The 23,651-nt window shown below is 44.6% G+C and overlaps 3 long non-coding RNA genes across 3 annotated transcripts; 2 read left to right on the plus strand and 1 right to left on the minus strand.

The window, feature by feature from the left end:
* The first annotated feature begins 43 nt into the window (after positions 1-43).
* LOC144378166 (uncharacterized) lies at positions 44-1,158 on the plus strand. Its single transcript, XR_013439783.1, has 2 exons — positions 44-262; positions 1,013-1,158. It is a non-coding gene; the product is annotated as an uncharacterized LOC144378166 (long non-coding RNA).
* LOC144378168 (uncharacterized) lies at positions 984-20,229 on the minus strand. Its single transcript, XR_013439785.1, has 3 exons — positions 19,983-20,229; positions 16,987-17,106; positions 984-1,118 (listed from the first exon to the last, which is right to left on the minus strand). It is a non-coding gene; the product is annotated as an uncharacterized LOC144378168 (long non-coding RNA).
* Positions 8,783-22,150, plus strand: LOC120886696 (uncharacterized). The gene is made up of 3 exons (XR_005729776.2): positions 8,783-9,184; positions 21,332-21,501; positions 21,821-22,150. It is a non-coding gene; the product is annotated as an uncharacterized LOC120886696 (long non-coding RNA).
* Positions 22,151-23,651: the final 1,501 nt, after the last annotated feature.

The raw sequence follows: 23,651 nt of genomic DNA on the forward strand, positions 1-23,651 counted from the left end.
AGTCACGTGGTCCCTCCCCTCCCCTCCCCCACCTCGTGGCGCGCCGGGGCTCCCGGGCCTCCGGCCGCCGCCACCGACTCCCACGGCCCCGCGTGCGCGCGGCAGCGGCGGCGACTGCGAGTCCCGACCCGCCCGCCCTTGCGCACTTGGGGGGGGGGGAGTCCGTGGGTGGGGGCGACAGAAAGTGGCTGAGAACCCAATGACCCGAGAAAGCAGCTCGCGTCCGGCCCCTCTCCCCAGTCCTGCTCTTTGGACCTGGCAGGTGAGCCTAGTCTAGCCAGCACACGGTTAAGGAGTCTTGGGGTGCTTTAATTATTCGAGTAATACCTGAAAATATTCCAATAATAATAATAATAATAATAATTTTTAAAAAACTCAAAGCGAAACTTAAAAAAAAAAAAAAAAAAGAGGGGGTAATCTCTGTTAACGGGAAATGATTGGATCACCTCTGAGGTGCCCCTGGTAGCCCTGGGGCTCCTTTCCACTCCCCCACTCCAAGGCTATTCTCAGTTTGGTAGGAACTTTCCAATGCCCTAGGGATACGGATGTTATCTCTAGATCTAAATGGAAGAAAGGAATTCTTCAACTTAAAAGCAGAAATTTGCGGCATAAAAAAAAAAACAACAGATCAATAAAAACAATCATCGATTCTGGGCAAAGTGCAATAAAATCGAGACATTTATTGGCAAGGCTAAGTAGGAGAAACAGGGGGGATGCCCTCTTGTAACAGAAATGGGGACACAGGGGCAGCTTCGCAGCAAGCTGGGGCCTAGCTCAGGTGGCATGGGCTTGCGGGGCCTGGGCTTGATCCCAGCCCCACAATAAAAAAGAAGAGAGAACCAAGAGAGAAAAGCAAAAAGATTCCTCAATCTGTCATGAACAGCTGCACGCTGGCTGACCTGCAAACCTGGCCTTGTCTGGGGGAGGGGGGAATGAATTACCAAAATTCACCTAATCAATTCCTCTATTTACAACTAAAAATATTGCTTTTTTAAAAAAATTTTTATTTCAGGGGCTGGGGATGTGGCTCAAGCGGTAGCGCGCTCGTCTGGCATGCGTGCGGCCCGGGTTCGATCCTCAGCACCACATACCAACAAAGATGTTGTGTCCGCCGAGAACTAAGAAAAAACAAATAAATGTTAAAATTCTCAAAAAAAATTTTTTTTATTTCATTATTATTATTTTTGATACAGAGATTGAACCCAGGGATGCTTAACCACTGAGCCACATCCCCAGCCCAATTAGTGTTAGTATCAGTATTAGTATTATTTATTGAGACAGGACCTTGCAAAGTTGTTTAGGGCTTCACTAAATTGCTGAGGCTGGCTTTGAACTTATGATGCTCCTGCCTCAAGCCTCCCAAGATCCCTGCTGGGATTACAGGCGTGAGCCACTCAGGGCAGCCTGCTTTTCTTTACCTGCTTGTTCCAAATAGTATCCCTTTGATGCCCACTGTGGGAAACTATTTCTTTTTTCATGAAGTTACTATGTTCTTGGAAGACAAGATGCCTAAAATGTCATATCTCATTTAGAAACAGGTTTAGCTTTTAGAAGTTTTTGCAGCAAGTAAATTGTGATACCCATGAGATAAACTTTCTCAAAACTTATCTTTCAGGGGCTGGGATTGTAGCTCTGTGGTAGAGCGTCCCCTAGCATGCTTGAGGCACTGGATTTAGTCCTCAGCACCACATTAATAATAATAATAACAATAATAATAATAATAATAAAGGTGTTGTGTCCACCTACAACTAATATATATATATATATATATATATATATTAATTACTTATCTTTCATACTTTCCTGATAACATTAATTCAATTCCAGTCTGGAGAACTGTACTGAGTCAGCCAGCAGCTATAACAGGTTCTTAACTGACAACCCAAAAATGACCACAGAAATAATGGCCCATCTTTGTTTAGGACTTATTCATTAGCATATTTGGTCCTTTTGATGATTTCAAGCTGAAGATGGCAAGATTGTTACTATACCCTTTTTTGTGGAGAGGGTTACCAGGGATTGAACTCAGGGGCACTCAACCACTAAGCCCCATACCCAGCCCTATTTTGTATTTTGTTTAGAGACAGGGTTTCACTGAGTTGTTCAGCGCCTCACTGTTGCTGAGGCTGGCTTTGAACAGATATTCTGACATACTGGGATTAGAAGTGTGCTCCAAACACCACGCCCTGCCCCAAAGTATACCCATTTTATGGATGGTGAAACTGAGTCAGGAAGAGGTTGACCGAGGTCACCCAGCTTGGATGGCAGAATGGGCATGCCAAGGGGAGAAAGACTTCACTGTTCAGAGTATCAAAGCCCATATAAGAATTCAGCTCTATCTACATCTCCTTTTAACTGGGAATTTAGCCCTGAATAATGCACCTGTCTTACGTAGATGACCCCTAGCAAGAGAGTTTAAGGTAAGAAAAACATCAAATGCCCTCAGGAAAGATGACTAAAGGATTTTAGAAACAGAGAGAATGTCCACTAAGGTGAAGTTGACTTTACTGGAGGTTTAAGGAGAAGAGTAGAAGGCAAGTCCCTAGCCATATGTGGCATTTCAGAAATGCCAGGGCAGGACAGCTAGTGTCTTTGTTGCCATTACTGTCACCATTACCCTCTCTCCCACTATTACTTTTTTTAAAAAAGAATCCCTTTTCTTCTTTCTCCTCTCCTCCTCCTCCCCCACCCACCACCAATGACTGACTAAATGTTAATCCACTCAAAAGACCAGATTAGCCATGAATGCCGTATTTGCATTCCAAAGAATGACTGAGCTGCAGCTGAGGAGGGTAGGTGTGGAAAGGTTTTGAGGCTAAGGGTCCTTCTAAATCCCCCTCCTCCCTGCTCCTCTCCCCTTCCCACCTCCAGGGGCTGTGTGCATTCCCTCACCCCTGCTTCCCCATCCCCATCCAGAGAAAGCAGGTGTGGACGTCATTTGTGCGGGGGTGGGGGTGGGGGTCCTGGGCCAGGCACCATTAAAGTCTAGTTCTCCAATTGTTCTGTGTGGCTGTAGAGCCCAAGGGGTGGACCCAGACTCCACCTTCTTTTGTAGGTGAACATTCATTAAATACCCGTTCCTCCCCGGACAATCTTTCAAAATACCCTGGCCACAGAAAACACACTTCGGAAAAAAAACAAACAAACAAAAAATCATTTTTGGTTTAATTTATACAGGACCTAAACTAAACTGTTTCTGCACTTTGCTTTTTTGTGTTTGGTACCTCAGACTTTCCAAGCACACGTATGACATCACTCAGATTCCATGCTCTAGCTGTAGGACTGAATTCTTTGAATAACTTACTGCTTTCTGTTGAAGGTCATATATGTCCCTTTTGAAGTGATAGGAAAAACAAGCCATTGTGCTTTCCTGAAATCATAATTCCAGTGGCTTTTTTAAAAATAACTAAACTTTAGCCTGGTGTGGTGGCGCACGCCTGAAAGCCCCGTAATCCCAGTGGCTGGCGAGGCTGAGGCAGGAGGATGGCAAGTGGGAGGCCGTTCTGGGCAACCCAGCCAGACTCTCTCAAAAGAGAGGGAAAGACCTGGGGATGTAGCTCCGTGGGGAAGCAGCCCCCCTCCCATTCAATCCCCAGGACTGGAAAAATAAACATAGGAAAAAACAAACAAGTAAACTTTTCTGTGGACAGAAGAAAAGCATTTTCACCTGCATTTATCACATAAGTTCTCTAGCATTTTGGTGCAGTTTGTAACAGTTCAGATAAGTTTTTATCTCGTTTTTTAAAGTGTGGGGGGCCGGGGTTGGGGCTGGGGCTCAGTGGTAGAGCACTTGCTTGGCATGTGTAAGGCACTGGGTTCAATCCTCAGCGCCACATAAAAATCAATAAATAAATAAAACAAAGCTACTGAGTTTATCTACAACTAAACATATTTTTTTTCTTTTTTTTTTTTTTTAAGAGAGAGTGAGAGGAGGGAGAGAGAGAGAATTTCCAACATTTTTTATTTCTTAGTTCTCGGCGGACACAACATTTTTGTTGGTATGTGGTGCTGGGGGATCGAACCCGGGCCGCAGGCATGCCAGGCGAGCGCGCTACCGCTTGAGCCACATCCCCAGCCCAACTAAACATATTTAATTAAAAAAAAAAAAAAAAGTGTGTGGTGTTTTCAGCGACTTCAGTAACCCCTCTGTGGCAGTATCATGTTTCTATGTGACCTTTCCAGAAACTTCATAACAACAGGAGCTATGTGTGAAGGTGGAATCAACCAAGAAGCAGGAATATTCTTGAGTACTGTCTACGTTTTACAGTTTCTCTCTCAGGCTTGTTAGTTTTTGGAGGATACACATTAAGCAACTTGTTTCTGAATTGAGGTGTTGCGTCATCTGTTTGCTTTCTTAAGAACTGCCTTAAATCACTAGCCCACGCGTATGTATGGGATCCTGGTTCTGAGCAAATCAGCAATGAACTTTCCAAGTTCTGTCTACCTAGAGGAGTCAGTGTGATTGATTTATTAATTAGCAAAAGCCCTCCTCTGAAATTACCTTGCATTAATCACAATTCGTGCAAAATATATCCAATTAGTCTTAAGATGTTGGTTTGACAAACTATCCTTTCTTCTGAGACTACAGTCAATTTTAATAACCCTCCCTGGATAAATCATTTATGTTCAGCCTGAGATGATAAGTGGTGCAGGAAGTTCCAAAAAGTACAACAGCCTCCTTCTGGCAAAACTGAAAACTATGTAAAATGGAGACAAGGCGGCTGGGTGAAGCAGGAAGCCAGGTTCTGACAATTCAGGATAGTCCAGTATCTGCTGCCACATGCTCTGAAGGAATCAGGAATCAAGGCTAAGAGGATTCTCCGGAGTCCAGGGCTAGTGAGAATGTACAGAACTCTGCCTTTTGGTTAAGGACTCCTCATATCTGTTCAGGGCCCAAACAAACTGATCCATTGGCAAAAAGTTCAAGCCTGCTAGTCACTTGGACTCCTGGATGTCCTCTTTTGCATGCTTCAAAACCTGTGCTTGTAGGCTGGGGCTGTAGCTCAGTGGTAGAGCACTTGCCTAGCATGTGTGAGGTCCTGGGTTCGATTCTCAGCACCACATATAAGTAAATGAATAAAATAAAGGTCCATCAATGTCTATATATATATATATATATATATATATATATATATGTGTGTGTGTGTGTGTGTGTGTGTGTGTGTGTGTAAAATAATGGTCCATCAACTAGAAAAAAAAATTATTTAAAAAAATGTGCTTGCAAAATCACACAGGTTTAACCAACTTAAAACTTAAAACTTAAAATTGTTTCTTAAAATTGGTCCTGCCTTACTGATAAAGGAACAGAAGCCCTTCAGTTCACATGAAAAATTATACGGCAAATCCAGGACCAGAATCCAATGATCCTAAGGCAAGCCAAACAGCTTCTCTGAGCCCAAGGATCTCTTTCCATAATTAAAGAGCTGGAATAAACAAAATTGCATGGTTTCCAATCCTAACGTGCTGTGGTTTTAGTATCTTGATTCTACATCTACTTTCTCAATAACCTCCCTGTGCCTAGACTAAGTATTTATATCTGTAAAAGAGCAGGTATAAACACACACATATATGTAAAAGTATCAAACAATGGAAGGGTCTACAGGTCTAGTGGTTTTGTTTGTTCTGCTGGTGCTGGGGATTGAACCTAGGGCAAGGAGGCTGTTAGGTGAGCATTCACCAGGGAGACTATCTCCAGTCCAGATGGAAAGTTCTAGAGGAACAAAGTTTAAGGGATTCCAGTTTATTATTATTTAACTCATATGAATTATGCAAATTAATGGTTTGACTGTGACATTTCCATGCATGCATGTCTGACTCAAGTGAAAATGATTTCTGTGTAACCAAAAAATTTATACATGTGTGTAAGGTGTTTAATTCCTTACACATGAGGGATTTTTTTTTTAATCTAATGACTATAAGAGGGGAAAACAAAACAAAACAAAAAAGCTAGATATTTCTGGACATTTAAAATTCCCCATTCTTGAGGGAAAATGAAAATGATTAGAGAGATATGGGGAAAACAGTGGTTTTTTAAAAAACCCCAGCTCCTCATTTTATTGCAAAGATTTAAATATCTCTAGATTCTGTTTAAAAGGATGAATGCTGAAGAATGATCAAGCTTGAGTAACAAAACCCAGTAAATTTTAGCGAATGAATTTGTCTCCTAAAGATAGTCCCCAGCCAGCGGAGTGTGCTTCCTGAATGATCTTTGGAGCCCAAATGATTCATCAAAAGGGAAGCCAAGACTGAGATTCAGGGAGTTTTCAAAAAGAAGTGGAAAGCTCCAAGAGTAACTTTCCCTTCTCATGGGGACATTTCACAAAACTCTCTTCATAAGTGTTAATGAACTATTAAGTACTTTGAGTTACTAAAAGAGAGAGGGAGAGACAGACAGACAGATAGACAGACAGATCTCTATCTTGCACTAGAAAAATGCTATTTGCCTTTCAGGGCTGAAAAACAAAGGAGGTTCCCAGGCTAGAAGCAGGAGTCCTCTGGAGACCAGGCTGGGCAGTGCGTTCACTGCTTCCTTATCTTTGAAACCCTGGGCTCTGGCCTGCTCCGCACTCAGCTACCTTCAGTTCTGCAATTAAGGAAGTTAAAACCTGAAGCCCCAGCAGCCCCTGTGAATCATGATGCGAGTCAGCCCCAGGTTCCCTTTGGCCAAAGATCCTCACTCAGCGTTTGGAAAGGACAGCCGGTGTTCACAGTTCTTTTTCGATGCTACACTTGTAAAATCCATCTGGGGAATGCTACCTCGCAGGGTGAATTTACAGAGCGATTGCACTTAGCTGAACTTTGGTCTTTTGTTTTTGAAGGCCTCTGGGGAAGTTGATAAAGTTATGATTTATTGTTTTGTGAGGGACATTCCAAAAAAGTAAGCAAAGGTCATAGAGACCGACTCAACTTTCAACTCAGTTTTGGGAGGGCTGGTGTGTGTGTGTGTGTGTGTGTGTGTGTGTGTGTGTCTGCTGTACGGGCCCCAGGCAAGTGAGGCAAGTGTTCTACCTCTGGGCCTCATCTTCAGCCCAATAGTGTCGGGGTGCAGGCCTGTAATCCCAGCAGCTCAGGAGGCTGAGCCAGGAGGATCCTGAGTTCAAAGCCAGCCTCTGCAATTTAGCAAGGCCCTAAGCAACTCAGGCAGACCCTGTCTCAGAATAAAAAATATAAAAGGGGTGCTGGGGTTGTGGCTCAGTGGTAGAGCACTCACCTAGCATGTTCCAAGTCCTGGGTTCGATCCTCAGCACCACATAAAAATAAATAAACAAAATAAATGTATTGTGTAAAAATAAAAAATAAATATTATATATGTGTGTGTGTGTGTGTGTGTGTGTGTGTGTGTATATATATATATATATATGGGCTGGGGATGTGGCTCTGTGGTTTAGCCCCATTGGGTTCAATCCCTGGTACAAAAAAAAAAAAAAACTATAATACAAAATGTGTTCTAATTTTAAGAAAATTTCATAATGTAGTAAAAAGGTTTATTAAAAAATGGATTTCAGGGCTGGGGATGTGGCTCAAGTGGTAGCGCGCTCGCCTGGCATGCGTGCCGCTCGGGTTCAATCCTCAGCACCACATACCAACAAAGATGTTGTGTCTGCAGAGAACTAAAAAATAAATATTAAAAATTCTCTCTCTCTCTCTCTCTCTCTCTCTCTCTCTCTCTCTCTCTCTCTCTTTAAAAAAAAAAAGAAAGAAAATGGATTTCATAAGGCATACCCAAAACTAATCAGTAGGTGCCCATCTCATCAAGTGCATTCCAGGGGCAGGTGATGTGAGCTGGCTGGTACCCTCCCCAGTTGGAACACCAGAATCCTAAAACCAAATTGTTGGTTTTGGTCCACAATTTGCTGTGTGCCCGAGTGCACTATGTATTTATTTTTCAAATGGATGTTTTAGCAACCAGCTGAGGCCTCTGCTTCCTTCAAATATGCCACAATCCTAGTTACTTCCTCCTCCTCCTTCCCTCCAATGGGCCCAAATTGCAAACGTAAGTAACAGAGTCCCCCCAGTAAAGGCTGACAGCCCTGTGAGCAGGCTGCTTCCCCCAGCTGGGGCAGGCCTTTTAATATGTACCAGCTCCCCACCCCACCCCCACAAATGAGTCTCAGTTCCCGCCATAGCTTTGCAGAACTTTACTTGGCTAGAAGGATCTGTCTCCTGCAAAGTAGACAATTAAAATAGATTTTTTAATTTGCAGATAAACACATCTTAATGCAGCGATAGCTCTTGAACTTCTCACTCCCAGCCTAATCTTTAATTTGTCCCAGAAATGCAAAAACCTTGAAGTGTTCTTTAAATATAAAGATCAAAAAGAAAAAAAAAAAAAGACACTAAAAGCTTTAAAGATACCTGTCCAAATTACCCTATAAAGAGCCCTTTAAAAAACAAAACTCCACATTCCCAGAGATTAACTGCAGGGGATCTACGTTGAGAGTGATGTGATGTTGTCATGAATGATCATGATAACGGACAAAACGGAATCAGACTCAGTGTGGGGCCTCACAGTTAAAGAAGTAAACAGAAAAAAAAAAAAAAAAAAGGTCTCCTGTGTAAGAAGTGTTTCAACATGAACTGCTGTCAAAGGGGGTTTTAAAGTAAAACCTGGTTGGGAATACAGCTCAGTGGATGAGCCTCTGCCCTAGGTTCCATCCCCAGCACTGAAAAAAAATAAAGTAAGAAAAGAAAGAAAGAAAGAAAGAAAAAGAAAGAAAGAAAAGAAACCAAAGCATGGAAGAACTGCTTCCTATGTACAGTGGAAAAGTTTACCAAATGACAAGCTGTTGTGTGGGGACGTCTCAACAACATTCTAGTTTGTTTCCTCAGATCAAAAAGCAGAGACCCAAGCTCAGCATTTCTGTCTGTGCTGTGGGTCATCTTCGCCGTTCCCTGGAGTAATCATATGCTGCATCCATGAAGCAACTGTCTAACACCTGAATGTTCTCAGTACAAAGACCAGTGGGGTCATATGACAAGGCTATATTTAGAGAAGGACTCTGTTTTCTGTTTTGCTCAGCCCTCACCATTTTCTGCTCCAAAGAGGAGTTTCAAATGCACATTGATCTTTCTCATTTAGTGAATGAACTGAATTAGCACCTGTTTTCAACTGCCAAAAAATGCACTTTTATTTTTTTTTAAATGGGGAAAGAGAAGTCTGTGTGCTGTTAAGTCAACATGGGAGGTATGTTTTGTTTTGTTTTGTTTTTTTCCTACTTTCTTCAAAAGAACTTAACCAGAAAGGTACAGTAAGAATATTTACTAAATTTTCTAAATGCTGGAGTGTGTGCCTTAGGGAACCAAGCAACATATGGGATAGTGGTAATATTCCCAGGGGATTTGGATATAAACCGTCCCCCTTACTAAGGTTGGGGAAACTAACCCGTGTAACCACAAAGTGACTGAAAAGTCAACTCTAGGAAGCAAGAAAACAACTTGGTAGTCCCATGCGTACCCCTCTGTGAGCCCTTTCCTCATAAAAGGCCTGGGAAAAAATAATGACTTTCAGAAATTAAATGTCATAAACATTAATTGGCCAAGACAAGACCCAACTTTTTGGAAGATGCTTTCCACCTATATTCTTTCTGTGGTGGTGACCTAAATATTTTCCTGAGGTTGAACATTGGATTGATTAAATGGTCTTTTAAAAAAAATCCTGCCCATTCATAAGATGGATGTGGCTCAGATAAGCCACACTGACAGCATGACTCTAATCTCATGAATTCTCCCTCAAAGATGATGCTGAAGGGCTCTGCTCGGGTTAACTGAGCTGGTGGGGAGGTGCCTGGCTGTTGGCAGTTGTATGTTTGTGGTTCTGCCACCCCCCCATCCCCTGCCTGCCCTAGAGACGCAGAGTGGAAAAAATGCACTAGAATGAGCAGAAACTAAATAACAAAACAAACAAAAAGCCGGACATAGTGGTGGCACATGTCTGCAATCCCAGTGGCTCGGCTCAGGAGTCTGAGGCAGGAGGATCACGAGTTCAAGGCCAGCCTAAGCAACTTCGTGAGGTCCTAAAAAACTTAGTGAGACCCTGTCTCTAAATAAAACATAAAAAATTAAAGGGCTGGCAATGTGGCTCAGTGGTGAAGCACCTCTGGGTTTATTCCCTGGTACCAAAAACAAAACCCTACCACTGAAAGTCAGGAATGGGGTTGAAATGCCAGGATTTGTGGTGCAGGAAAGCGGGGTTGATTTAAATCTTGCATACTATAGATGCCACTCGTGTTTCCTGTCCATCCTCCCCAGCTGTGGGCTAGCCAACAACTGAACTATGTGGTAATTGGACAGAGATTTAGATTCAGGCTCCGTAAGCATTAGAGCACTCGTCTAGCATGTATGAGGCCCTGGGTTCGATTCTCAGCACCACGTAAAAATAAATAAATAAATAAATAAAAGATATTGTGTCCAACTACAACTAAAAAATAAATATTAAAAAAAAAAAAAAAAGTCAGCTGAAACTACCACTACCAACTCACAGGAGACAGGATGAGTATTCAGCATGAGCGGATCATACCTGGTGTGGTGTGTCCAGGGCATGGAGAGCTCTTCTGGAGCACCACTGGTCAGCCCTGCCATCTTAACTAACACAACCTCTGTCCAAGTCTCAATTCTTTCTGCTTCAGTTTTCCACCTGCCTTCTCCAAGGTGCTTGTGGTTGTGTCTCATAATATTTGTTGCTGCTTAGACTCTGTTTGTTCAGTACTCGGGTCTGAACCCAGGGGTGACTTAACACTGAGCCACATCCCCAGCACTTTTAATTTTTTATTTTGGGACAGGGTCTCACTAAGTTGCTGAGGTTGGCCTTGAACTTGTGATTCTCTGGCCTCATCCTCCCAAGCCACTGAGATTATAGGCATGGACCACCATACTTGGCGTGCTTAGACCCTTTTCCATTGTTGCTTTAACAAATTCTTTTCTATTTTATTTTTATTTTGATTTTAATTTTTTAAAATTAATTTTTTAATTTTTTAAATTTGTTAATTTTTTCAGTACTGGGGATTGAACCCAAGGGCACTCTTCTGTTGAGCTACATTTCCAGTCTCTATATATGTACACACACACATATATGTATATATATCCACAAACATATACATATATGTTTATATATGTTCATATATGTATGTGTGTATGTGTGTATATATATATATTTTTTTCTTTTTGGACAGAGAGACATGCAGCATTCCTAAATTCCCCAGGCCAACCTCAAACTTGTGGATCTTCCAGCCTCAGTCTCCCAAATTGCTGGGATTACAGGTGTGCACCACTGTGCCCCACCAATTTTTTTAATATTTATTCTTTAGTTATAGGTGGGCACAATATCTTTATTTTATTTTTATGTGGTGCTGAGGATCGAACCCGGTGCCTCACACATGGTAGGCAAGCGCTCTACCTCTGAGCCACAACCCCAGCCCCCCTAGAAATTCTTTCATTTTTTTAAAATCATTCAATTTTTTCCTTTAATGTTCAATATTAAACAAGGTTTGCCTAGGTGCTTAAAGACCCTAGAATTTTCGTATTATGGACTATTCAAAATTTGCCCACATGGTCAGGCATAATGGTCCACAGGGTGACCAGGTCAGAAAGGACCAACTGCTTCCTCTCAGCAGAGCCCGAGGTCGCACTTCCTGCCTTCTGGCCAGGTGTTGTGCTACCTGCTGGACAACAGCTATGAGTAGATTTCCATCTTTTGGTGGTGGTGGTGGGGGGAGCTATTGACTTTGCATAAACAAGAAGGAAACTAGACCCACTAAGGCCCTGTCAGGGAGCGCCATTCACCCTTACACCTAGTGAAGAAAGGTGAACTCCAAGCTACTGGGGGGTTCCCCGTTATTTTCGCTGGGGCTAGAACCCAGGGCCTCATGCAAGCTGCACCCCTGCCCCTGTATTTAGCTTCTAAGTACTTTGTTTAGAAAGGAGTCTTCGTTGCTTCCTTTCGTCCTGTATCCATAGCAGAGATGAGCCCACGGGTCTGCAGGGTTGCGGACCAGCCTGCCCTGCCAAATGTATTTTTGAAAAGCTGGCTATTCCCATTCTTGGGAATTCTTGAGCATCACTTCTGGTCATGTTCTGTTTAGAAATTAGCATTCCTCGATTTAAAATAAAATGTCCATCGAGTGTACAGTACTAAGAAGTGCCGGTGCTGGGAACCTGCATGGGACAGGCCTGCCTCCAACACGTGGCTGCTTTTCAGTGGCTTGGTGAACCCAGGAGCTTCCTTCTCTCCTTCCCCTGCCCTCTTTCCTCCTCGGCCTCCACCCCATGGTGTTCAAGACGATTTTATTTTGTAACTGCTCTGAAAGCTTACTGTAGCAGGGGTTTAAGCGGTTGCAAAACGTTGCAGGGCTTGAAGTTTACAGAATGTATTTACGTCTCATCTTATGATCATGACCGCTTCAAAGGAACCAAAGATAGCAAAGCTGGTCCCCTCTGGCCCCAACCAGCCAACCCCAAGACAAGGCAGTTGAATGACACTGCTCTATTATTGAACTACTGGCTGTACAAACAAGACTTCAGAATGATGAAAATGTAAATGGGGGTCATTTTATATTGGAAATGTACATGAAGTTTCATTATTTAACAGTTTCCTCAGAATGCTGGGTTGTGACTGTTTTATTATCACACATTACGCAGATTTTATCTTTTATAAAGCACCTAGTATGTGCAAGAATATTCTGGGGCTGGGGATATAGCTCAGTTGGTAGAGTGCTTGCCTTGCACGCACAAGGCCCTGGGTTCAATACCCAGCACCAAAAAAAAAACAAAAACAAAAACAAACAAACAAAAAAAACTTACAAGAATATTCAAGATCTAAGGGGAAAAAAAAAACTATTATAAATAAGAGCTGATCTCTGTCCCTGAGTTAACATATGAATAGTCCCTGAGGAGTAAGGGACTGTAGTAAATATTTTAGATCTTTTTAGATCAAGGAGTCTATAAATCCTGAGGCACTACATATTTTAAGTTTAAAGAACCATATAGTTGGGGGCTGGGGATGTGGCTCAAGTGGTAGCGCGTTCGCCTGGCATGCGTGCGGCCCGGGTTCGATCCTCAGCACCACATACCAACAAAGATGTTGTGTCTGCCGAGAACTAGAAAACAAATAATAAAAATTTTTTCTCTCTCTCACTCTCACTTTCTCTTAAAAAAAAAAAAAAAAAAGAACCATATAGTTGGGGGGGGGCTAGGGTTGTAGCTCAGTGGTAGAGCCCTTGCCTTGCATGCGTGAAGAACTGGGTTTGATTCTCAGCACATACATAAATAAATAAATAAATAAATGTCCACTGACAACTGAAAAACTATTAAAAAAAAACAAAAAACATAGAGTCTGGATCTTAGTTACTCAACTAGCCCTAGGAAAGCAGCCATAGCCAATTACACATAACTGAATGAGCACAACTGCATTCCAATCACACTCTACTTTTGTGTTTGTTCTGTGGTACTGGGTATTGAAACCAGGCCTTCGTGAACGCTAGGCAAGCCCTGTACTAATAAAGCTTTATTTACAGCAGTGGGAGGGGGCAGGGTCCACACCTGGATCCCAGTGACAGAGGAGGCTGAGGCAAGAGGATCAGAGGATGGAAAGTTCATCAGAAACTTAGTAAGACTGTGTCTCAAAATTTAAAAAAGAAGCCAGGTGCCATGGCGCACGCCTGCAATCCCAGCGGCTTGTGAGGGTGAGGCAGGAGGATTGTGAGTTCGAAGCCTGCCTCAGCAACATCAAGGGAGACCCTGTCTCTAAATAAAATACAAAATAGAGCTGGGGGTGTGGCTCAGTGGTTGAGTGCCCCTGAGTTCAATCCCCAGTACCAAAAGAAAAAGAAAAAAAAATTAAATACTTTTTAGTTATATATGGACACAGTAACTTTATTCTGTTTTTATTTTCATGTGGTGCTAAGGATCGAACCCAGTGCCTCACAAGTGAGAGGGAAGCGCTCTGTCACTGAGCCACAACCACAGTCCAGAAAAGGTCAGAGATGCAGCTCCGTGGTGGAGCACCCTTGGTTTCATCCCCACTGCCACACAAAGAAATATCAATAAGGCTTTATTTACAAAACTGGTCAGCAGTGCAGATTTGCCTGTGGGTGACAGAGGCTGAGAGCTTCTTTAGGTGTATTAAGTCATGCAGCTGCCACTGCTCACCATGGAGGCCAGCTCTTATTGTCACATCAGCACGTTTTATCTGGGGATACGATACGGAAGCTGGAAAGAAGGTGATCTTAGCCCAGCTCACACAGCAAGTGACTGTCAAAGCTGCGATTTGGAAACTCATTTTCCCTGTTCTGGAAGTGAGCCTTACCTGCTAACTCTAATAATAATGGTACCGACTTGAACCAGCCAGGCTTGAGCCAGACAGGCGGAGTCAAATCCTAGCTTCCTCATTGACCACCTGGAGGGCCGTGGGCAGATGAAGTTCTTTGGCCTTCTCCCCCATCTGCACAATGGATAATGGGTAGTCACAGCATCTGCAACCCAGGGAGGACCAACGTAGCTGAGACAGGAGAGTGTGCTTGGCGTGGAGCCTGGCAGGAGATCATTAGGTGGTGCAGGCCTCTCACTTCAGAGACTTGGGAGGCTGAAGCAGGAGGATTTCAAGTTGGAGGCCAAATTGGATAACTTAGCAAGACCCTGTCTCAGAAAAATGAAAAGCATTGGGGATGTGGCTTAGTGATAGTAACAGAGAGAGAGAGAGAGAGAGAGAGAGAGAGAGAGAGAGAAGGAAAAAGAAAAAGAAAAAGGAAAGAAAATCATTAGATGATAAATGTGACCTATTTGGGGTAGGGAGGGGAGATACCAGGGACTGAAGTCTGAAGTCAGGGGCACTCAGCCACTGAGCCACATCCCCAGCCTGATTTTGTACTTTATTTAAAGACAGGGTCTCACTGAGTTGCTTAACGCCTTGCTTTGGCTGAGGCTGGCTGTGAACTTGCCAGCCTCTTGTCTCAGCCTCCAGAGCTGCTGGGATTTGCAGGCATCCACCAAGGTGATCAGGCTAAAGGCGACCTATTCTTATGATAAAGTGCTTGAGGGAGGTCTCTGAGAGTGTGGCTGGGGGAAGAAGTCCTCAGAGAGGCATCTCCTCCCAAGGCCAGAAAGAGAAGGACAGGGAAATGTCTAGGTGGGGATATTTCCACCACCCCTGCCCCTCTCCTCCCACTTCTCCTAAGGGCAGCTGAGGTACGTCACCCCAGACCTGAGTGTGGCAGGAGGCCTGGGCTCACCAGCCCCCTTGGCACTGGCAGAGAGATGCCCTGACCTTTTGACCCACAAGCCTGCCAGGCCACACCTTGCACTTGCGCTGAGGTCCCCCGCAGGGGCCAGGGCTGGCCTGTCTGGCCATCCTGCCCACGGCCCCACCGCTTCTCTAGGGCTGGTTTTCTGTGTGTCTGCTTTCATAGCTCCCTCTGTGTCTGTCTCTCTTTCCTTATTTGTCTGTCTGTCCAGATGTAGACAGAGGGTGTTCCTCTGTCCTTTGGAGCACTCTTGAGATACAAAAGATGCCACTTCCCTGTCCCTGTGACCTCACCTGGTCAGGTGGCTTTAAAGCCCTTTCACTTGCTGAAGAGTCCAGCTCCCTCCTGGACTTCCGTCCTCTGCCCTCTGTCTACGGAACAGAACCAGCTCCCTCACCGGTTTCTGCATCTGCTCAGAGTTGTGTCCTCACCTGAAGCCTGTGCAGAAGGGTCCCTTGCTTGATTATTATTTGCTCTTCAACATAGAAATCTAAATCACGTGGAGTATGTGAAGGCAAAGATTTTGTTCTACCTGTGTCTAGAACAACGCCGGGCTCAGGGGACGTGCTCAGAAAATCCCTGAGGAGTGAGTGCACAGAAACGGGGGGGGGGGGGGGGGATTTTGAATTATAGGTCCATGTCGCCACCAAGGAGCACCACTACGCCCCCAGTGACTCGGCCTCCAGGACCTCCTGGATATGTTCAACCTAAGTGAGAAACCTGGACTTTATCATGTGAATGCTCCCGGCTATGTTTCTTTATTTTTATTTTAAAAATTACCCTTTGGTATGTTTTGGAAAGAAAAAAAAATTAACAACTTTATATAGGTTTTTTAAAAAAACTCCTTTGATATTTCAAATGCAGAATATGCACATTTTGGGGGGGTGGATACCAGGGATGGAACTCAGGGGCACTCAACCACTGAGCCACGTCCCCAGCCCTATTTTGTATTTTATGTAGACCAGGGTCTCACTAAGTGCTCAGCGCCACCATACCTGGTTCAAATCCCCACCTCTTAACCTGAGCTCTTATAAATCTTGGGAGAGGTGACAGGGCTGCATCCACCAGGGTGAGATGAGAACAGTGATAGGCCCCTCCTCAGAGAGCAGTTGTGAGGGCCAGGGGAGTCAGAGTCTGTGGAGTACATGCAGCAGCATCCAGCATATAATAGTTGCTACATAAATGTTTGTTATTGCTATTGTTGTCCATACATAACTTGCCTAATTTCTCATGGCTAATGCACTGTGTTGCTGGTAGCAACCTAGCTTCTCAGCTTTCACAACCAATGCCTCCAGACATTGACAATATTCCCTTTAGGAAAAAATTCCACCTGCTTGCTGGGCACAGTAGTGCATGCCTGTAATCCCAGTGGCTCAGGAGGCTGAGAAAGGAGGATTAGGAGTTCAAAGCCAGCTTCAGCAATTTAGCACAGCCCTAAGCAACTCAGTGACACCCTGTCTCTTAAATAAAATATAAAAAAGGGCTAGGGATATGGCTTGATGGTTAAGCAACCCTCGGTTCAATACTCAGTACCAAAAAAAAAGAAATTGTACCTGGTTAAGAACCACTGGTTTAGGAATGGACAGGTAATGTGACTCTGGTCACTGAGCCATGTCATTTCATGCCACATTATTCTTCATGACTACGTAGTGTTCCATAGTGGAAAGAGCCCATTGTTTATATAAGCAGTCTCTTGATGGAGCTTATTCTTTTTTAAATTTTTACAATCATGAATATCTATGTGTTTACATACTTGTACAACAGGATAAATTCAGGAGTGTGAACCTCCCAGCTGCTTGGACACTGAGGCAGAAGGGTCGCTTGATCCTGGGAGCCCAGGTGTTGACACCAGCCTGGGCAAAACAGCAAGAACCTGCTTCAAAAATATTAAAATATACGTGTGTGTAGATGTGAAGGTAGATATAAATCCCCATACATTTCTGCACTTGTGAGAATGAATTTGTAGAGGAAATGCCTGAAAGTAGAAGTTGCAGTTTGCATTTCTTGTTTTCTTTTTTTGGTCCTGGGGATTGTACCCAGCGTTGTTCTACCACTGAGCTCCATCCCCAGCCCTTTTTATTTCTTATTTTGAGACAAGATCTTGCTGAGTTGCTTAGGGCCTCACTAAATTGCTGAGGCTGACCTTGAACTTGTGATCCTCCTGCCTCAGCCTCCTGAGTTGCTGGGATTTCAGGCATGTATCATGGTCCTCACTGCACTGTTTGTATTTCAATAGATACCACCAATGTGCCTTCCAAAAAGTTCTCAAAAGTCAATGTTAGTTGACCCACTACATGTATGAATGCCTGTTTCCACAAATCTTCCCCCTAATTCTATGTGAAAGACCCTTTAAAAATATTTTTTACACTTCAAACAGAAAAAAATGGTTATCTATAGAAAGAAAAAACATTTTTTGATGTAGAGTAACACACTGTTTAATAAAGTTACCATAATTTATTTGTATGCTGATGTTGAACACTCAATACCTCTTTAGTGTATATTGAAGTTTTTTAAAAATGAGTACAATTATTTTTCATAATTATGACAACTCATTGGCAGATTTGAATTTGTGCATATGAGGTACTATGGATTGAACCCAGGGCCTTGCACATCCTCAGCAAACTCTCCATCACTAAGCTACATCGGCAGACCTTAAAATTGATCTTTAATTGGCAAATAATACTTGGGTATATTTACAGGGTAAATATGATATTTTGATTTAGGTTTACATTGTGGAAAGATTAAATCACACTAATTAACATAACTGTCACTACCAACTTCTCATTTTTTTGTGGTGAGAACCCATTCATTTGCCTATTTGGAAATATATATTCTTTGTTTTGGTTTTGCAGTACTGAGTATTGACCCCAAGAATGCTCTACCAGTGAGCTACATGCAGCCTGCCTCCCCCCCTCCTTTTTTTTTTTTTTTTTTTTTGTTATTTTGAGACAGGGTCTTGATAAATTGCCCAGGCTGATCTTGAACTTGTGATCTTTCAGTCTTAACCTTCTGAGTTGTTGGAATTACAGGCATGCACCACCATGTCCAGTGAAATATACATTTTTTGGGGGGGAGTATCAAGGATTGATTTCAGGTACGCTCGACCACTGAGCCACATCCCCAGCCCTATTTTGTATTTTATTAGAGACAGGGTCTCACTGAGTTGCTTAGCGCCTCACTATTGCTAAGGCTGGCTTTGAACTCTCGATCCTCCTGCCTTTGGCTCCTGAGCCACTGGGAATACAGGTGTGTGCCACCGACGGCACCAGGCCTATCTATTTATTTTTGAAGGAAGAATTCCACAAAAAAGTCTTATCGTGGCCCTGCCTAATTTTAGTGTTTTTAATTCAAAATACATACATCAAGTCTGATGACCTCCCTGTAGAATCAATGGAATAAAAACAAGAACTTGAATCTCAATGTGTAAAATATTCAGATTATTTCCCTCCAATAGTGATCAATTTTAAATTTTGAAGTAAAAGTAAACAAAGGAAGATGAGAAATATTTCTCATCACTCTTCCTAAGAAGGGTGAACTTCTGTAGTTTGTGACCTGGGCATCTCTGTGGTAGGCCTTACTAAAACAAGGAGAGGGAAATACAATGAAATACATATTTTAAACCTTTATTTCTCCACTATTTTGTTTTTATTGTTTGATATCTTTTTATTGGTGATGGATGTGTTTGATTTGCAGCACACATTTCTGGTTTCAATAAAAATATAAGTACAACTGGGCACGATGGCGTGTGCCTGTACTCCCAGTGGCTCGGGAGGCTGAGGCAGGAGGTTGGTAAGTTTCAAGCCAGCCTCAGCAACTTAGGGAGGCCCTAAGCAACTTAGCAAAACCCTGTCTCAAAATAAAAAAATTAAGATAAAAAGGGGCTGGGGATGTGGCTCGAGCGGTAGTGCGCTTGCCTGGCATGCGTGCGGCCCGGGTTCGATCCTCAGCACCACATACCAACAAAGATGTTGTGTCCGCCGAGAACTGAAAAATAAATATTGAAAATTCTCTCTCTCTCTCTCTTACTCCTCTCTCACTCTCTCTTGAAAAAAATAAAAATAAAATAAAAAGGGCTGGGGACATGGCTCAGTGGTTAAGCGCCTCTGGGTTCAATCCCCATTATCAAAAATAAATAAATAAATAAGAAATAAAAAATATAAGTACAAAATGAAAACATAGTAGCCTGGGAAGATCCATGTAAACAGACATGGCTTATTTGAAAAATCTCACTTTTGTAGATTTATTTTCAAAATTAAAATGGAGGAAGAGTTCCCAGCATCTTGTTACTGGGACAGAGGAAATAGAACAGGAAGGACCCCATGGGAGCCCGCCAAGCTGGGCGGGGCAGGGGTTGGGGGTGCCCTCTGGAAGACAGGGTGAAGGGGACAGGCCCGCTGCGTGCTGGTAACTAGCATCCTACCTGCCTTGCAACCCCAGCTCGGGAACACCTGCTGCTCCACACTGGGGTGAATCATTTCCTTCCTGGGCTCTGGGTGATCTATCACACCGGCGCCTTGTCTAGATTTTAACAACACTGTCAACAGAAAAGGTTCCTCATTCCAGAAATGCAAAACAAATTACATAAGAACCTTGTTCTTAAAGGGAAAAAAAAAAAAACCCTCACCTAAAGGCGTCATGATCCCTAGGAACAATTAATTAAGCTTGGGAACACAAATCTCCTTTTAAAAAATGCTTGTCAAAGAAATGAGGCGGTTTCTCTTCCCTTGCTGATTTACAGCAGTGGATTACCTTTCTGAAGGCAGGAACAGGCATGTGGGGAGCCTCCCAGGAGTGTGTAGACGGAGGAAGGAATAATGGGTGACAGGGATAGGCTGGCAGAGCCCAGGATGGCTTGTGCCACAGGAGGCTGGGGTTGCCAAATCCATACCCTGGTTGTCCTTGAGAAACCCGCAACTCTGTTTTTAATAGCTCGATATCCAAGTGAAATGACACTGGTGACTTAGAGCAGACTCACCTTTGATCTACTGATCTACTTAGAAACTGCTGCAGACAGAGCCTGTGGCCCCAGAGATCATTAACCAATTAAAGAAGGAGGAAGAGAACCCTGAGAGTCAGAGAAATACAGGAAGTCTGAGGTTTGTCAGTCGTTGAAGCACTTGGTGTTGTCTTTTAAGAGCCCGAGCCTGAGAATTTTCTTTGGGATAACAAAAGATTCACATTAGAAAGTAACCGAGGGGACGGGCACTGCTTAGAGGCAGAGTCCTGCAGGGATCATCCCCAGCAAGGCACAAACCCCAGAGCCCAGCAAAGCCACATGCTGCTCAAACTCAAGAAGGGTGGCGCTATTTCAAAGCAGAGAAAGGTGACAGCGCTTGTTCCCCACCTCCCTCAGGGTTCCTGACCCCACCTAAATATGTTTCTATTTCCGAGTCATAAGGCAGGGAAATGGGAGTCATTTTCCTCCCGAGTTCTGCACTCATTAAACGATGCACCTTTTAATTTTTTTTTAATTAATAGACTTTTTGTTTGTTTGTTTGTTTAGAACTACTGTGGTCCATAGAAAATTAAAGAGTGTAGAAAATTCCCATATACTCACTTCTTCACTCCCCCACCCCCACGTACCTTTCCCCCCTATTCTTTACATCTGACCTCGGCGAGGCACATCTGATACACTCCATAGGCCAATATTTTGGGGTGGGGTGGGGTACCGGGGATTGAACTCAGGGGCACTCGACCACTGAGCCCCCCCCCCCCAGCCCTATCTTGTATTTTATTTAGAGACAGGGTCTCACTGAGTTGCTTAGCGCCTTGCTTTTGCCTGAGACTGACTTTGAACTCTCCATCCTCCTGTCTCAGCCTCCCCAGCCGCTGGGATTACAGGTGTGCGCCACCTCACCTGGCCCTAGATGACCCGATATTAATACATCGTTTTTAACTAAGGTCCTTGCCGGCATTGTTTCAGTCTCGTGTTGTGCATTTCTGCAAGCTTCGGGAAATGTCCATCTGACACGTATTCACCATGACAGCATCACAGGCGTAGCTTCACGGCCCTAGAAATCCCCTTTTCTGTTTTAGCAAGGTGCCATTCTAAGTTACAGTTTCAACATAACTGTTAATTTTTTAAAACCTGATTTTAGGAACAAGAGAAAGAGGATTCTCCCTTTTGGCAGAAACCTACAGTCACTTGGGCTGTAACTGGATATCCCGGGGAAGAGGTCAAGTCCTGGCGGATGTATCAGCGCCCATGCAGAAAAACACCAAAATGTGTTGCTAAACCAGGGGAGGAAGCCCCTCCCTCCAAGGGCAGGTAAGACCTGGAAGGGGCGTGTCCAAGGATCACCTGCGCCACCCAGTTTACAGTTCCACAACCTGATCACCTCATAAAGCTGCCCAGACCAAGCACTTAGAAAGCTCTTTTGGCCCTTGGACGGAGCCTTGGTGGAAAGGAGTGTAGCTGAAACTAACCAAAAGAGGCGTTATGCTTCCAGAAAAATCTTAAGGAAAAGTGTTGAAAGCCACAGTCGGACTGTGAGATCAAAGGAAAGGAGAGTAATCCCTGGGACTCAGGAGGCTGAGGCGGGAGACCCCGCCTCAGAATAACAACTTTTTTTTTTTTCTTTTACCAGTTGGAGATATGATAGAGCACTTGCCAGACATGCGTACCCTGCTTCAAAACCAGCACCAGGGCCTTGGGGGCAGGGGTTGAAGAGGTTCAACTATGAAGGTGTAAAGCCTTCACCCACAAAAAGAGGTGCCAAAGGCGGTGCTAAAAGACAAGGATGACTTCGCATTTAGAGATGGTGACACTCTTGGGACGTACATAGACTAAAACTAATGACTGCTGAAGCTGCCGTCGATGCAGTTCTGAAAGCGCTCCGCACGCACATGATCCCCAGGCCTCTCTTTTAGAACCCACTGATATCTAATCTAATAAAAATAGGAATTGAAAAGATAAAGCTCTGCGCGCTGCGTCCTGCCTCCTCGTGGAAGGGGCGGAGTCTCGGTCCCAGGTTTCCCTGGGGACTGTGCCCAGGTCTAGTGTGGAGGAGGCCTCGGAGCGAGGTCAAGCCTCTGCGGAGCCCGGTGTTCGGGAGCTGGACTGTGAGGCTCGGGGCAGGGGATGCAGAACATGAACTGTTCCACTTTCCAGCTAATATTTGAGCACCTGCTGTATGTAAAGTGTCGCCCAAGAATAAGACAAGGTCCTGGCCCTCGTGGAACCCGTGGTCTCGTGGTCTCGACAGAGAAGGCAGACGTCAGAGTAAACGCGTGAATTTATGAGTTAGGCCATGGAGTCTGGGGAGCAGGGGAAGCGCCTGTGTGTGGGGGCAGTTGGGGTCAAGTGGCCTCAGGCCACCCAAGGGTCTCTGGGCAGCAGAACACGCAGCCAAGGGAAAGGGACAAGGGCCCTGGGGCCGAGTGCCCTGGGCTGTTAGGGCAGAGCAGGGAAGGGCAGGGCGGTGAGCAGGGCTGGACCAGGAGGAAATGGGCAGGACTAGATCTGAAAGGCTGGACCTGGTGAGTGCTTCCTGGGGACTCTGCTAGGAAAACGGGACAGGCCCCTGGGGGGTCGCCAGGAGGGGCGACAGGCACCCGAGTGCTGCCCTTTTCCCTCCCACCCATTGCCACGGCCTCTGTTTTCAGTGTGGTGGCCCCATGAGGACACCCAGGTGTCCATCCCTAGCAGGGCCTTTCCTGATTGTCACCTCCCGTGTCCAGCAGCTCCCTGGACAGCTGCCCTCTCTGGACACCCGGAAGGTTCTCAAGCTCAGCGCCACCCACCAGGAGCACCACGGCCTCCCCCACCAGCCCGCTCCTCCACAGGCTTCCCAGTCCCAACCCAGGAAATTCAGGATTTACTGGCTCAGCCTCAAAGCCTCAGTTAGCCTCCACTGCCTCCTCCTGTGTCCATTCCACAGCAAAACCCCGCTGACTCTGCTTCAGAGGGGGCCAGAATCCCGAGGGCGAGGCCATATCTGTCCCCTTTTCCATTTGTTCTTTTTCATTCTGTGTCTCGGCTTCTCACTGGTGCTGGAGAGGGAACCACTCTCCCTAAGACACGCCCAGCCTTCCTTTGCCTTCCCATGCACCCAGGCTGGCCTCAGGCTCCTGGCTCAGGCTGTCCTCCTGCTCCATCATTTATTTTTTTGGCAGGGGGGTACCAAGGATTGAACCCAGGAACACTTAACCACTGAGCCACATCCCAGCCCTTCTTGTATTCTATTTAGAGACGGGTCTTGCCGAGTTGCTTAGGGCCTTGCTAAGTTGCTAAGGTTGGTCTTCCACTTGCAATCCTCCTGCCTCAGCCTCCTGAGTCACTGGGATTACAGGCGTGCACCACCGTACCTGGCTATCCTGCCTCATTTCTAAAGTAGGCGGGACTACAGGTACATGCCACCATAGCCAGCTTGGGTCTGTCCTTAAAATAGTTCCATCAGTGAGCAATGGCACATGCCT

Source organism: Ictidomys tridecemlineatus, chromosome 5 (genome assembly GCF_052094955.1).
Source record: "Ictidomys tridecemlineatus isolate mIctTri1 chromosome 5, mIctTri1.hap1, whole genome shotgun sequence".
In the NCBI taxonomy this organism is placed as follows: Eukaryota; Metazoa; Chordata; class Mammalia; order Rodentia; family Sciuridae; genus Ictidomys; species Ictidomys tridecemlineatus.